Below are 15,593 nucleotides of genomic sequence, written 5' to 3'. Positions count from 1 at the left end.
GGACTTCCATTGCTGTCACAGCATTAACATATAGCCAGGGGCCCAGAGATAATTCATAGTCAGTGAGAAAAGCATATTTTTTAATTTTTGGATTCACAGACAGCTTTGTTGTTAAAGTCAATCCTAAGGCTGCTGCCGTTCTTTTTTTCTTATTAAAAAAAATTTGGCTCAGAGGCACATACCAAGAATATGTGGGTACGCACGTGTAGAATTTATTCCATTTTAAATTTTGAACAACTTATATTACAGGGAACTTCCGAAGCCCATCTCTAATTACAGATTTGCCTTTGAGGCTGTCAGTTACTAACCCTCTCCCCAGCAAGCTTCCCCCAAATCAGTCTCTTGGTCCCTTCAAAGAAGTGAATTTTTCAAAATAAGTCAACAAATTGGCTCAGCTGCCATATCACTCTTAAAAAGAAGGGGGAATGTGTGCTCTTTCCCCTTAAAGGCTCTGTTCCCAGGTAACTCTGGTCTTAATTACATACAAAATACCTCACTGTCCTCAGGCTTTTTCCCTACGGTACAAGTTGGGCTGCCGAGAGGAAGGGCCAAGGCTTTGGTTTCCCAGGTCATTTCCTCCCGCTCTCCTGACCTCTGCGTTTTGGATGGCTCCGTGGTCAGTCCTCAGATCTCTTCTAGCCATTCTGACTCCCTCCAGTGTCAGGTTTTAAATACCACCATCTATGCGTTGATGACTCCCAAATTCCATCTCCAGCCAGACCTCCCTTCAACTCCAGACTTGCAGCCAACCACCTGCTTGACATTCCACTTCAACATCTGACCCCACATGGCTGAAACTGAGGCCCTAATCTTACTCTCACAGTCTCCTCCTATCATCTTTCTCATCTCTGTTTTTGACAACTACATCCTTCCCTACTGCTCAGGACAGAAACGTAGGAGCCCTCCTTGGCCGTCTTTCTCTTATATCTTTTGGGTCAACCTTCAAGTCACTGGCAGAACCTGCCTGCCTCTTCCCCACCTCCACTCCTGTCCGGGATGGTTGAGGTCACCTCCCAACTCCTTCCCTGCATTCATTCACCCTTCCCCGCCTTCAGACTCTTCTCACCAGAGCGGCCACAGTGGTCTTGTTCAAAAATAAGTCAGATCTTATTACTTCTCTGCTTAAAACCCTCCCTTGTCAGAAAAAGGCCACTCTGCCATACCAGCACCATTTGTTAAAAAGTCCATCTTTACCCCAGTGATTTGGTGTTGAATTTTCTTACTGCTTCCATAGCAGAAGTAATTTGTTCCTTATTTTAAGCAAAAATTTCACCTTCTGCCTAAGAGATTTCTGAACATTTTATAGAGCTTCTTGTTAATCTCTGAGCACCACTGGACCTGAGAAGTTTCTGGACTACTGTGTCTGAGGTAGTGAAACTGGACTGCAGAAATATTGAGCAGCTCACTCAAGTTCATACAGAAGTCAAGTCCTGTTCTGAGTCTTTCTGTTCCACCATCCTTCAAGAAATTCCAGGAGAGCTTTTCATCTTTACGCCATCTGGGACAATGGTGTTTAAGTGAAAATATAATATTTTACACTGATCTTGGCAAAAGAAAATAATTGCAGAGGCTGTATGTACATTTCTGAAAGTAGGTATCTTTGTGTTCAAGAGAAAAATCTATACTTGAAGTAACTTGTGGCACAAAATATAGGATAGATGCTTAAACTATAAGAATTACTCCAAGAACCTTAATTTCAACAGTCCTTATCTAATATAGGTAAAATGAAAATCTTAATATTGATTACACATAGAAACAATTGTTAAAAGACAACTAAATGCCCTGAACCTAAAGAAAAGTGCCTAAACTTTGGAATTCTCTTGCTAACTCTTGATAGTGGCATTTTGAATGAACAATAAATCTCCCATCATTAGTGAATAGTGAATAAAATGTATAGTGAATCAAGGGCAAGTCTGAGAAAATACAAAGTTACCCTCTTCCGAGAGCAAATGATTAACACACGTGACAGGCCCAGTGTGCTTTTGTTTGAGATCGTTTTGTTGATTTTTCCAGGCTTCTGCCTTTCTGCCTCGCTAATCAAAGGAGACACGGTACAATCAGACACAGTCAGACGCGGCTTGCTTTCCAAGCAGCCTTCCTCTAGGACAAGAGACAAGCATTCTCCTTCCCAGGGTGTGCTCTCCTGTTGCCTGCGTTGTGGTCTAAAGCAGCGGTCCCCAACCTTTTTGGCACCAGGGACCGGTTTCGTGGAAGACCATTTTTCCACGGACGGGGTGGGGGTAGGGTTGCAGGTGGTAATGCGAGCGATGGGGAGCAGCTGTAAATACAGATGAAGCTTCGCTCGCTTGCCTGCCGCTCACCTCCTGCTGTGCGGCCCGGTTCCTAACAGGACCAGTATCGCTCTGCCCAGGGGTTGGGGACCCCTGGTCTAAAGCGAGGAGGCCACGCCCAGAAGCCAGAGGCCTCCTATCTGTCAGAGATCATAGTGAAGTCCACTAAAGGGGCATCATTTCGTTAAACTTTTTGATTTGGAAATAATTTCAGATTTATAGAATAGTTGTAAAGATAGTACAGAGTTCCCCTGTAGCCTTCACCCAGCTTTCCCTAATGTCTTATGTAATCATGGTACGTTTATCAAGTATTACTAACTAAGCCACAGGCTTTAGTCAGATTTCACCAGATTTTCCACTAATGTCCTTTTACTGTTCCAGAATCCAATCCAAAGTTCTACATTGCATTTAGGGAGCAATAATTTTTTAGAGCAACTTGGGGAAGCAAAACAGCATTAGATTCTTCCCTATATTCATTTCAGAAGGTAGGCTTATTGGAAAGGCGTCGTTGCCTTGGGCTGCATAACTGGGGCCAACTAGGGGCCTAGTAGGGCTGGCACAGGAGCAAGCTGCTGGTGAGCTAGTTAAGAAGGGACAGAGTATTTATTTGCTTTTCACCTGAAATTTTCTCTTTTTCGCCAGTACTTGTATCTGATGGGAAAAGGCCTCTTTCATTTTACTTAAAACTTCTCCTTTCTCCCTCTGACAGCAGTAACTTGATATTCTCCCCTTTCACTTCTGGCACATACTAGCTAATTTTCTCTGTATCTAAATGAGTTTAAAATGAGCACGGCTTTCTACCCTAACATTATTAACAAATGTCAGCGCCTGGGAACTGCTACTGTTTCAGAATCCCTAAAGGGAGCACAGAGAACCAGCTAATCCTTGCAAACATCTCCCACCTATGGCCAATTAAAAAGAAAGAAAAAAGCCCAGAGGTTTGTATCTTTATGACATTCTCTGCTCCTGTATCACCCTTGAGAGAGAAGTTTCTTGGATTCTCCCATGATTTGCGTGGCTCCCTTTTGGCAACTAAAATTCCTCCCTGAAGACAGTTTCTTTGGATGCAGGAAAGTAGATGAGGAGCTAAAAAGTATAGATTCAGGGGCAGTGAATAGATTCAGGTGTGGTGAGGAGGCATTTTGATGCTTGAAGAAAGACAGAGACCAGTGTTAAAAGCCGCCATTGGCGGGGTCACTGGAGGGAGAGATGACAAATGGTCGTTCCCGGAGAGTGGCTTTATCTTAATGGGAACAAGAGGCCTTGGCGCTTGGCTATCTCTTCAGTTCAAGAGGAAAACATTTAAAAAAAACTTTGCAAAAGACACTGTCACTTTCTAATTTAGCATTTTATGTTCACGCATTTCTTCATCCAAGAGACCAGATAAAAATTAAGTAAAGTGCTTCTCTTCCTGTCACTGAGCAGTCCAGGAGGTGTTTTCTCAGGTTTTGAGCCAGCTCAGAACCTTGATCAACATTTCAGAGGATTCTACTGGCTGAATCTCTAGATTGTTTTAAAGATTTTTAGGGAGAGCTCACCATATAACACGATACATCATGTTCATGTGTAGTCAGCAGTGATAATCAAGCTCTCTACTTTTTAAGGCATTTTTAAAAGAAATCAATAAAGATTGAAAAACCTCACTCCATTTCAAAAGACTGTTATATCCATAGACCATTGTGATTTAAAAAGGCTTTTCTGCTGCTGCAAGTAAAACAAAGAAACCATAGGAAAAAAAGTGTCTTGGCTTATTGTAGATGCATCTGTCGAGAGAATAGCGTTTAGCTGAGCTACATGGAGGTGGACGGATTGCCTTGCTTAATTATGGCTCAAGCATACCCACCTCCTTCGATGTCATCCACACCATGTGGCAAGTTCCCTTGGGGACCCACACTGTGAAATAAATCTCTCAGGAAAGAGCTTATGTCTTCAGGCCCCCAAGATGGCCTGTAACCCAGGGAAGCCAAAGACAGAGAAATAGTGTAGGGGTGACTTCTTAGTAATTTTCTCTGTGGGACCCCTTTGTTCAGTGATTCCACACCTGTTCCCTTCTAGAAGTGTAATGGACGGTTGGTGTCTGCCTGATGGCCCACTCATTCCCTGTCAGATTTGGGCCACAGTGTCGGAAGGTGCAAGCCAAAGAGTTTTCCCAGTTTGAGGATGGCCTGGGAGCCGGGTCAGCCACAGTTCACCCAGCTCGCTCCCTCCTGTCCACAGGATCATTCTTTGTGTCTCTTCTCACAAACCTCCAGCCTCTACTCTGAGTTTTGTGCCCAGAATTTGTTTTCGAGGCCTCAAAGGCAGTGCCACGCCTGCCCCTTCCAAATTCTTCCCAAAATAAACAGATGGTAGAGGAATGGAGAGTTTCTTATCAAATCTCCCTCATTGGTAGCTGCTATCCAATAGCTTAGAGCTGAAGGGGCCCGTAAGAATTAACTGTTTTCCAGGCTGGTAAAACAACTCTTTATCATGTTACATTTAGTACATGTAAAAGAATGCCAGTCACATAGCTTTAGATTATGAAGTGTTATAATAACAAGAATACCCAGGACCTTCCACTCACTTCAGTTCTAGAAAATAATCAATGCTTCTGGGTCCTTTTGCATGGTTTCCTGCTGTCCCCGCCCCCAGAGTTACCACAGTCCTGGGTTTTATGTTTATTAGCCCTTGTTTTATATATCTAATGAAAATTATTTTGATTTGGTTTTGAACTCTGTCAAAATAATACCCTGCCACCCACATGCTTCTTTCACTCAATTTTACGTTTTAACTTTCAACCATGTTTTTGCAGTTCATTTTTACTGCGGAATGTTACTCGATTCTGGGAACATGCCACGGTTTCTATAAGCATCCTCTTACTACTGGACATTTGGTTCGTTTCCAGTCCTTTTTTCTATTACAAACATTGTCACTGTGCACATTCATCCTCACATCTGAATCATTTATTTAAGAGTTGCTCTCCGGGGGGCTTCTCTGGTGGCACAGTGGTTGAGAGTCCGCCTGCCGATGCAGGGGACACGGGCTCGTGCCCAGGGTCCGGGAAGATCCCACATGCCGTGGAGCGGCTGGGCCCGTGAGCCATGGCCGCTGAGCCTGCGCGTCCAGAGCCTGTGCTCCGCAACGGGAGAGGCCACAACAGTGAGAGGCCCGCGTACCGCAAAAAAAAAAGAAAGAAAGAAAAAAAAAAGAGTTGCTCTCCGGTAAGTTTCACCTAAAAGTTAAATTGCTGGCTTGTAGGGCTGTGAGTGCTCAACTGCACAAGATGCTGCCAAAATGTACCAATTTACTCTCCCATCTGCTCGGTATGAGTCCTCATTATTAGATTTCTTAATTTTTGCCCAGTTAATGGGTATAAAATAATACCTCATAGTGAGGCAGATTTGCATTTTCCTGAGCACTAATGAGGCTGAATATTTTATTATATGTTCATTGGCCATTCATGCTTCCTCTTCTGTGAAATTCCTTTTTGTGTCTTGCTCATTTTTCTCTGAGGACATTTGTCTTTTTCTTACTGACCTATAGGAGTATTCTGGATACTAATCCTTTATCAGTTATCTGTGTTGTAAAAAATCTCCCAGTTTGTGGCTTGTCGTTTAATTTTCTTTGTAGTATCTTTTGATGAATAGAAAAGTTCTTAACCTACCTTTCTTTTTCTTTAAATATTTATTTATTTATTTATTTGGCTGCACCGGGTCTTAGTTGTGGCACGTGGGATCTAGTTCCCTGACCAGGGATCAAACCCTGGCCCCCTTCATTGCGAGTGTGGAGCCTTAGCCACTGGACCACCAGGGAAGTCCCTACCTTTTTTTCAATAAAAGAGAAGATAGGCACAAGTAGGTTAGAGGAATTTTTCAATATAAAAGTATTACTATAGAAGAATGAAGTTGGACCCTTACCTAACACCATATACAAAAATTAACTCAAAATGGGTTAAAAACCTAAACGTAAGAGTTTCAGTTTTGTAAGATGAGAAAGTTCTAGAGATCTGTTGCACAACAATGTGACTGTATATAACATTGTTGAACTGTACATTAAAAGTGGTTAAGATGGTAAGTTTTAGGTTATTTTTTTATCACAATTAAAATTTTTTAAGTGTTGTAGCTAATGATATCTATTATTTATTGAGTGCTTACTCTGTGCCAGGCACTGCAATACCCACTTTATATACATTATCTTGTTATTTCATTTATTCTTTTTTTTTTTGGTTTATTCTTTACAACCCTGAGAGAGAAATTACTGTTTCCCCTCATTTTCCAGAAACAAAGACGGGCTCAGTGAGGTTAAGCAACTGCCCAAGGTCACAGCAACAAGCGCTGAGCCCAGGGCTGGAACCCTGATCCAGCTGATCCTGAAGGGAGATCTTAGCTGCTCCACTGTACTGTCCAGTAAGCAGCAGAGCCCGGCCAGGAGCCCTGGGCATCCTCTTCCTACCACACCACTAGGTGTCTTTCTCTTCAGCTTTGGTCCTTCCAACACAGCTTCTCCAGGCATCACCACGCCATCACTCTTAAACATCTCCTTTGGGAAAATTGGCCCAAGTTATGCCTATATCACGTAACCGTTATCTGCAATATAAATAGGACTCCTCTTTCTGTTTCAAAACACTGCTCATGTCATTGACAATTCATGCTCATTCCTGAGATACAAGTTGCTATTTTTGAAAAGTTATTTTGCATGGCATCTTGCCCCAGGGGCCCTTGGCCTGCTTAATCTGGTATCTCAATTGGCAGAACACAGTGCAGCCCTCTGGATTTGATTATGTGTCTAAGCTGCAACTTTGGCTGTTCCCAAACCTCCCCTGCCTCCCTCCATCCCCACCCCACCCCCTCGCTCAAAACAAAGTGCCGAGTGGCTGATGGTTGACTTAATGGCAAAGAGGTCTGCAGAAAGAAGAGCCCACAGGGCAAGCCTGGCAGATTTTCCGGCCTCTTCCAAAGTGGATTTCACTGAGAGCAGAAACTTATCCCATTCCTTCACTTCTCCAGTGATGCTCTAGCCTGTGCCAGGGCTGGGCACCGGGTCTACAGTGGGGAGTGGAATGGTCACTCCTCCCTGCCTTTGTGGAGTTTACATCAAGGGGGCTTAGATCTGATTAACACAAGATCTGTGATATGAATTAAAGGGCGTGTGAAGGGGAACAGCTCAGGGGACCTTCTTTAAACTGGGCTCATAGAAGGCCTCTCTAAGTTAGGATATGCAGTCAGCCAGGTGAAGAGCCCAGAGAAGAACATTCCAGGCAGTGAGGGTAGCAAGTGCCAAGGTCCTGGGGCAGGAAGAAGTGGGGTCTGTGGCTTGGCCTATTCTGAGGAAGGGAAAGCAGGCCTGGGTGGCAGGAGCATGGAGGGCAAGGATGAGAGTGACAAATAGTGAAGTGGGGGAAGGAAGCAGGGGCCAGACCATCACAAGCAAGAAGCCATACAAATTGCCTGAGAGCCTATGGCAAAAGCGCCATCCCAAGGTTGGTGGAGGGGCTGGAAGGGAGGGCCTCTAGGGGAGTCACTTTTAAGCAAAATCTTATAGCAGTGATTCTCAAAGTGTGGTCCCCAGACGAACAGCATAAGCATCACTTGTGAATTTGTTAGAAATGCAGGTTCTCAGGCCCCACCCCAGACCTACTGCATTCCCCAGAGCACAAAGAACCAAGCCTGTACCCAGTAGATGCTCCATGTACTGAATGGTTGAGTTGCAAGCTGCCCAGCTCCATAACATGCCCCACTGTTAAAATGCAGAGTCCTGTGATGGGGGCACACTGCGGCCAGCAGGTCACACCCACCCGGGCACGGAGGAAGAACAGGGTCCGGCTCACGTGGGTTTGGCTGATTTCAAGGTGCAAAAGTAGAGACAGAAAGTGAGAGAGCGGCATGGATATACATACACTACCAAATGTAAAATAGATAGCTAGTGGGAAGCAGCTGCATAGCACAGGGAGATCAGCTCGGTGCTTTGTGTCCACCTAGAGGGGTGGGATAAGGAGGGTAGGAGGGAGACACAAGAGGGAGGGGATATGGGGATATATGTATATGTATAGCTGATTCACTTTGTTATAATGCAGAAACTAACACACCATTGTAAAGCAATTATACTCCAATAAACATGTTAAAAAAAAAAAAAGTAGAGACAGAAATGCATCTCTACAGCTCTGTCAAGTGAAACTTCACACTTGGCCTGCGTGTGCCCTGAGGCAGTGCTTAGACTTATACAAGGTGTGGAAGGAATGAACATTCATTGGAAGACTTTAAACTGGTCTTGAGTTACAAAAATCAGGCCAAAAACAAACAAACAAACAAACAAAGGAAAAAACACCAAGTAGAAGGGAAATTACGTTATCTTCAACCTCAGCTAACTCAAGACCAGCTGCAGAGGATGTTACCAAATTATCTTTAAAGAAAACCCACCTTGGGGCTGGGAACGAGCCTGAGACGTCAACCCCCGGGGGTCCTTTTGAAAAGAAAGTTTTCCGCCTGCGATCAGAACAGAACAGAACAGAATGCTCACTTTTAAAAAGCTGCCTCCTACAGCACTGCAGAGCCTCAGTCCTGGACACTTTAATTGCTCTGAGAGAGCAAGTTAATGGGTTTTAATGAAAATAGAACCCAAATGGGCATTGAGTCCGCTATTTTTTTGCAGCCAGGGGCGCTGCCAGAGTTGCAATTCCACAGGCGTTAGGGCTGGCCCCCTTTATGCAGTGAGACCCTGCTGAGAATTACCTAAGGGAAATGGGCTCATGGAGTCAATAATTTGAAAGTCCACAAAAAGCAGTTGGCGAGCTCTCTCATCTGTGGCCTGTTCTATCCAGGAAAATACAGGTCAAATCATGTCCTCAAATCACCACAGGCATTAAAAGCTTGGGCGTGGCATGTCCGGTACTGGTGTGGCCAGTGAAGTTCATTGGCTGCTCCTCCAGCCAGTTCCAATCTTCAAAAAGTAAATAGGGTGCCGATTTTTATCTCATTAGTGGTTTTAGGCAGGATCATTTAGTAATGAAGGACTCAGGCCCTGGGCTGAATCCACCTGGGTTCGAAGCCCATGTTGGCCACTTCAGAGTTGCCCAGCTTGGGGGCAAGTTGGTTACCTCTGTGCCTCACTTTTCTCATCTGTAAAATGGGTGTCATGATTGTACTGGTGTCGTAGGGTCTTGAAAGCACTGAATGGGTGGTCTGTAAAGTGCTTAGAGCCGTGCCACACCCACGGTAAGCCCTAGAATAGTGCTGGCTAGTGGGGGAGATTGGGAATCAAGTAGACATGACGATTTCAGACAAGCATAGGCCCAGGAAGCAGGTACACAGACTAATGTGATGGAGAAACTGCGAGAGGGCTGGGGGTGTAAGGAGTAGCCAGGCTCACAGAGGCAGAGAGAGCAGAGGCCCCGGGCAGGAAACAGCACAGAAAGGCCAGGGCAGCTGGAACACAGTGGAAGAGAAGGAAGTGAGAAGTGGTTGTAGCTGCTGGTGAGGGCCAGATCCTACAGGTGCTTGGAGATCAGAGCAAAGGTATTATTATAAAAGTGACAAGGAAACAGAGGAGCAACTGAGCCCAGTTATCTTTTTAAAAGCTCGGAGACCATTCTGGCTGCTGTGCAGGAACAGACTAGGAACAGACAGGTCCGGGAGGGATGGCCTTTGGGAACAGGGAGACCTCTTGGGAGGCTGCTGCGATCATGCAGGGACAGACTCAGCTGCCTGGACCAGCGAGGGGACGAAAGAAGTGAAGGGAGCAGAGGACGAGGTGATGACTGAATGTGGGGGAGGGAGAGAAGTGCAGGTCCAGACGACGTGCAGGCTTGTGGCCTCGGAACCATGATGAGAAAGTCCCAGGGAGAAACAGGTTTGGCCAAGATGATATAATCCCACCTGGCTCACAATGTGGCCCCTCCGCCTTTACCCTGGGCATGCCGTGTGTAGTTTCCCACTGGGTTTTTGTCACTTAATTTCCACGCTGCTCCAAGATCCTCATGATCGCTGCTCATGCTTAGGGCGTAAGAATGTGCAGTAGGTCTGCGCTCCCGTTTACATCACCACCCGCCCCTGCCCGGTGACTGAGCCTGTTTCCAATCCTGACAGTAACCAGGATCGTGGTCCTTCCTGAGACTTCCTGGCAGCTTGGACGTGGAGCCCCTGAGCAGCACCCATGGTGGGGGGAAAGGACTTTGGAGTTTGGAGTCTTTTTTAATCTTAGAACTCTTTCATAGTTTAACTGTGTGTGTTGTATTTGGTTACATAAATAAAATGTAAAAGATTCAGACAATCCAGAACAGAACAGGAAGTCCCCTTCACCATTACCTCCCCTGCCCAGCTCCCAGCGCCTCCCTGCAAGTAACCATCATCAACAAACAGGCGGCTTCCTTCCAGACCCCTTTCAAGGCCTTTACACTCTTACGCTCGTTCTTTACGTATGTTGGACCTTATTATACATCTGTTTTTACCAAATAATACATCTTGTGGGAGAGTCAGAGATCTAGCTACTGTGTTTTCTTTTTTTTATTAGCTGCACAGTTTTTCTAATATAGTGGTATTATATTTTATTGAATATTTTATTTTGTTTATTTACTCACCTTCTCTGAGGCTTTGGGCTGTTTAGTAATTTTCACAATGCTTCCATGAATGTCGCTGGACTTATATTCGGGTTCACAGGCAAGAATTTCTGTCCAGCAGATTCCTGGAAATGGAATTGCTGGATCAAAGGGCAGGTACACTTAAAATTTTCATAGCTTCTTCCAAATTACCTTCCCCAAATGTGCCATTTTCTTAAAAAAAAAATTCCTTTGGTTACAAAAAGTAATTCATGTTCTTGCAAAACGTGTACAGAATACAAATAAGACCAGAAAAGAAATTTTAACACAGTCATAATTCCATCACCCAGGAATAACAGCTATTAACATATAATTTAGTTATTTGAGCTTTTTACTGTATCTCACAAAGATCTTTTCAAGTCATTAAAGCGTCTTCTGTGGTGACATTCTAGGTTGTTAATGTGGTTTAGGGACAAGACGAGGAAAGCTTGTGTGGAAGGAGGGAAACTAAAAAGAAATTTTTTAAAGACTGTGCTAAACAGTTGATAACCCATGTGCAGGATATGTTCACCTGAACTATTTATGTAGAAGAATTATTCTACAACCCTGGTTCTTCAATGTATTTGAGTACCTGATAAAGCCATCTTATTCCCAGCAATGTGTATGATCACACAATTTACATATAATTTCAGGGGTTCATGTCCCTTCCCCCACCAGAAAAAATTCATTGTCTACAACATCATTTTAAATGGTTGAATTGAATGCCTCAGGGTGGCTGGAGCACAGCTCATGTAACCCATAGGGTGTTAAGAATATGGACTCGAGTCAGACACACCCCATCAAATCCTGGCTCGACTGCATGCTCTTCAGTCCCTCTGCCTGTTCCCTCACTTGTAAAATCCAGACAATAATAGGTGGGTTATAGGGTGGTTGGGAGTTTAAAGCGTTCACGTGCATAAAATGTTTAAAACAGGGTCTGGCCCATGGTAAGTGCTAATTAAATGTCAGCTCTTATTATTTCCAGTGTTTGGCTTTTGTAACATTTCTAACTCTATTTTTGCACACTTCTGTGATGACTTCCCGGGGATAAATTCCTAGATGTGGAATAGCTGTGTGTTTATAAGATTTTGGATACATAATGCAAAACTCCTCTATAAAGATTCAGATTCAGGGCTTCCCTGGTGGCGCAGAGGTTGAGAGTCCGCCTGCCGATGCAGGGGACACGGGTTCGTGCCCCGGTCTGGGAAGATCCCACGTGCCGCGGAGCGGATGGGCCCGTGAGCCATGGCCGCTGAGCCTGTGCTGCTCCGCAAGGGAGAGGCCACAGCAGTGAGGGGCCCGCGTACCGCCAAAAAAAAAAAAAAAAAAAAAAAAAAAGATTCAGATTCAATCATTATCTAGGACTGAGTTTCCAGTGGTGAACGGATGAATGAAAATCCATGCCTTCGTGGAGTTTACATCAGAAAAGGGGTAGACCGTAAACAAAATAAGGACGTGACCCATTAGAAGGTGACAAGTGCTGTGGAGGGAAATGAAGCAGGGCTGGGGTGGGAGGGCTGGGATGGGGTGGTGGTTGAGGTTCTGAAGGGACCTGAAGGAGGGAGGGAAACGGGAGGACCATGTTCCAGGCCGAGGGGACAGGTCCGAGGGCTTGGGGGCAGGAACGTGCAGGGTGTGCCTGAGGGGGATCCAGGAGAGGAGGACGGACCCGGAAGGCGGCAGGGCCGCTTCACGGAGGGCCCGCAGGCTGAATCAAATTACACTTGGGGAGCAGTTTTAATTCTGTCCAACGATCAGTCTAGGAAGGATGAAGTAGGTGTTCAAGGGGACAATTGGAATGAACTGAAATTATGTCTTCCTTGTTTCAGTCTATGCTTAAGGGCACTAAAAGGAAAAGACAGCTCTCAACGTTTCTCCAAGAAAATCAGAGGTTCCTTGTTTTCTGAGTAAAACATGTGAATGTCTTGCATACTCAAGTCCAGTCTTTTTTCTTTTTTTTCTTCCTAGAACAGTAAGAACCAAGAACCAAATGAAAAGACACAAGCTTGTTTTGTTTGTTCCTGGGCTGTGTTCCCGGGACAGCCTGTTTGCCAGGTGTGTGATTCTGAGATGATGTTTATCAAGGGAACTTAGGTCTACAAGTCTGAGATGACATTGCCCGGGGTCGAGAGTCCCTGGGTCCCACGCCTCACCCCCTCCTGTCTTCCCTGCACCCCGCGGCCACAAAACATCAGCTCCAGAGATGCATGCAGGGGGCAGAAAGGCCAGCTCAGAGGTTGCAGTTCAGGGCAAAGAAGTAGCAAACCACAAGTTCATCTTGGGGACACCACGGCAGAGATAAGTGACCTGGAATTTCTACCCACTTCCTCCAACTGCAGAACCTCTGCTTCAAATAAACCAGGAAGTTCTGGGGGCTTGGGAAGGACCAGACTTTGAGCTGAAATGGTTAGAAATGAGGGGAGACGAATGGGTGTGGCAGTGAGGCTGGTGGGTGTGGGTGTTGCCATATGGGGTCAAAGCTGAGCCCTGACAGGACGCTTGCTCCTCCTGTTTGGGTGCCATCTACACCTTTACAGGCGCTCCCATCGGTGACTCGGCTGGTTGACAATATGTCATAGATCGCCTACTGAGTACACTAGGCACAGGGCCAGTGCCACAGGAGAGGTTATAAAGAATCGTACCTGGAGAAGCTGCCAGTTCCCGCCGGGGAGGGAGGGACACTTTGCTCCGCTTGTTGGCTAAGTGCCCCGCAAGCCTTGCCTGCTCCAAGTTAACACCAAGCAGCTGGATGTTTCTTTGTCTCTGCTCTCTCCCTTCCTTCCCTCCCTTCTTTCTGTTTTGTAGATGGTACAGTTTTGTCATTATGAGGTGGGGTTAGACATAATAGATATCTTCTCCTGATAACTGTACCTCAGTTTAATTTTTTAGCAAGCTTCAATAAACAAGTTTAAATGCTTGTTGAAAAAGATAAAACTATATAAAAACATCCAAAGAAGAAGAGCAAACCTTCACCGCTTTTACTTCCTGCTCTTCCTCTCCCGGGATACCCACTGTTAACATATCAGTATTTATTTTCCAGCTTAGACCCTTTTTTCCCTGTACACACCTATTTCTGCGTACAGTTTTTTTTTTAAATTTCTTTATTTATTTATGGCTGTGCTGGGTCTTCATTTCTGTGCTAGGGCTTTCTCTAGTTGCGGCAAGTGGGGGCCACTCTTCATCGCAGTGCGCGGGCCTCTCACTATCGCAGCCTCTCTCGTTGCGGAGCACAGGCTCCAGACGCGCAGGCTCAGTAATTGTGGCTCACGGGCCTAGCTGCTCCGTGGCATGTGGGATCTTCCCAGACCAGGGCTCGAACCCATGTCCCTTGCATTGGCAGGCAGATTCTCAACCACTGCGCCACCAGGGAAGCCCTGCATACAGTTGTTATACAGAAAGAGAGTATAAACTCTTGTTTAATTCACTTCTGTACTTCCAGCTTCAGGAACATGATAGACACTGAAAATATTTGTTGAACAAATGAATTAAGAATTTCTGAAATTTGTCCTTCTCATTTAAAAATGCACCATGGACCGCCTTCCATGTCATCCAGCTCATTCTTTCTATGGCTGCGTAGTATTCTATAGAATGTCTGCACGGTTGTTCAACCACAACCCTATTGTCAGACGTGGGCTTCCCCCTGCTTTCAGTACTGAAGCCCTTGCGCCTACCTCCTCCCACACTCACGTGAGTATTTCTCTAGGCAACTGCGGTAAACAGAGTAATGGCTTCCCAAAGATGCCCATGTCCTAGCCCTCAGAACTTGTGAATTTATTTCCTTCCATGGCAAAAGCACTTGCAGGTGTGATTAAGCTGAGGCTCTTGAGATGGAGTCTCCTGGATTATCAGGTGTGTCCAATATAAGGCACCTTATAAGAGGGAGGCAGGAGGCTCACGGTCGTGGGCGGAGCTGCGCGGAGGAAGCCGGGGGGTGGGGGGGGGGAAGCAGGAGCTGTGCTGACAGAGCAGAGGTTGGAGTGACGCCATTGCTGGAAGGCACCATAAGCCAAAGAACGCGGACAGTCTCCAGAAGCTGGAAAAGGCAAAGAAATGGACTCTCCTCTAGAGCCTCCAGAAGGAATGCAGCCCTGCCGGCCCATTTTGGACTTCTGACCTCCAGAACTGTAAGATAATCAATTTTTGGGTTTTTTCCAATTTTTTTATAGTGATAAAAATTTTATAGTGATAAAATTTACTGTCAACCATTTTTAAGTATACCGTTTAGTGGTATTAAATACATGCCTAATGTTTCATCAACACCATGCATCTCCATAACTCTTTTCATCTTGTAAAACAGAAATTCTGTACCTATTAAACAATAACTCGCCATTGCCCCCTCCCCTCTGCCCCGGCAACCAAACTTCTACTTTCTGTCTCTGATTTGGACCACTCTAAATGTCTCATATAGTGGAATCATATGGTATTCGTCTTTTCGTGGCTGGCACATTTCACTTAGTATAATGTTCTTAAGATTCATCCATGTTGTAGCATATGTCAGAATTTCCTTCTTTTTTAAGGCTGAATAATACTCCATTTTATGGTGGTGGATTTCTAGGCAGAACTGAGACAGGCATTCTTAGCTGAGACGCCAAGAGGTGGTTAAAACAGTATGAGAACATCAAGGTAGCTGATTCCAAGCAGAAAAAACAGCTGACAATGTAGCGATGTATTTGAATCTGCTGTAATTAAGATTTTCCACAGGCTGTGGGGTGGGTGAGAGACCTCGTTGACAATTTTATCAAACTTGTGATGTT

The 15,593-nt window shown here is 45.2% G+C and overlaps 1 protein-coding gene across 3 annotated transcripts in view; it reads left to right on the top strand.

Annotated features, from left to right (window-relative positions):
- The window catches only part of NDRG4 (NDRG family member 4), a 98,505-nt gene that overhangs the window by 13,965 nt on the left and 68,947 nt on the right, over window positions 1–15,593 (top strand). For 2 of the 3 annotated variants that reach the window (XM_081216896.1, XM_081216893.1), the window contains exon 1: window positions 14,783–14,963. The exons of the other annotated variant lie outside the window; for it this stretch is intronic. The gene's annotated coding sequence lies outside the window, so the exon portion shown is untranslated. Of the gene's footprint in view, window positions 1–14,782; window positions 14,964–15,593 lie in introns of those variants that run through there. 3 annotated transcript variants of the gene reach the window in all.

Source organism: Mesoplodon bidens, assembly GCF_964165515.1.
Source record: "Mesoplodon bidens genome assembly, chromosome: 18".
In the NCBI taxonomy this organism is placed as follows: Eukaryota; Metazoa; Chordata; class Mammalia; order Artiodactyla; family Ziphiidae; genus Mesoplodon; species Mesoplodon bidens.
The sequence above is the reverse complement of the archived record's forward strand: the minus strand, read 5'-3'. Positions and strand labels throughout refer to the sequence as shown.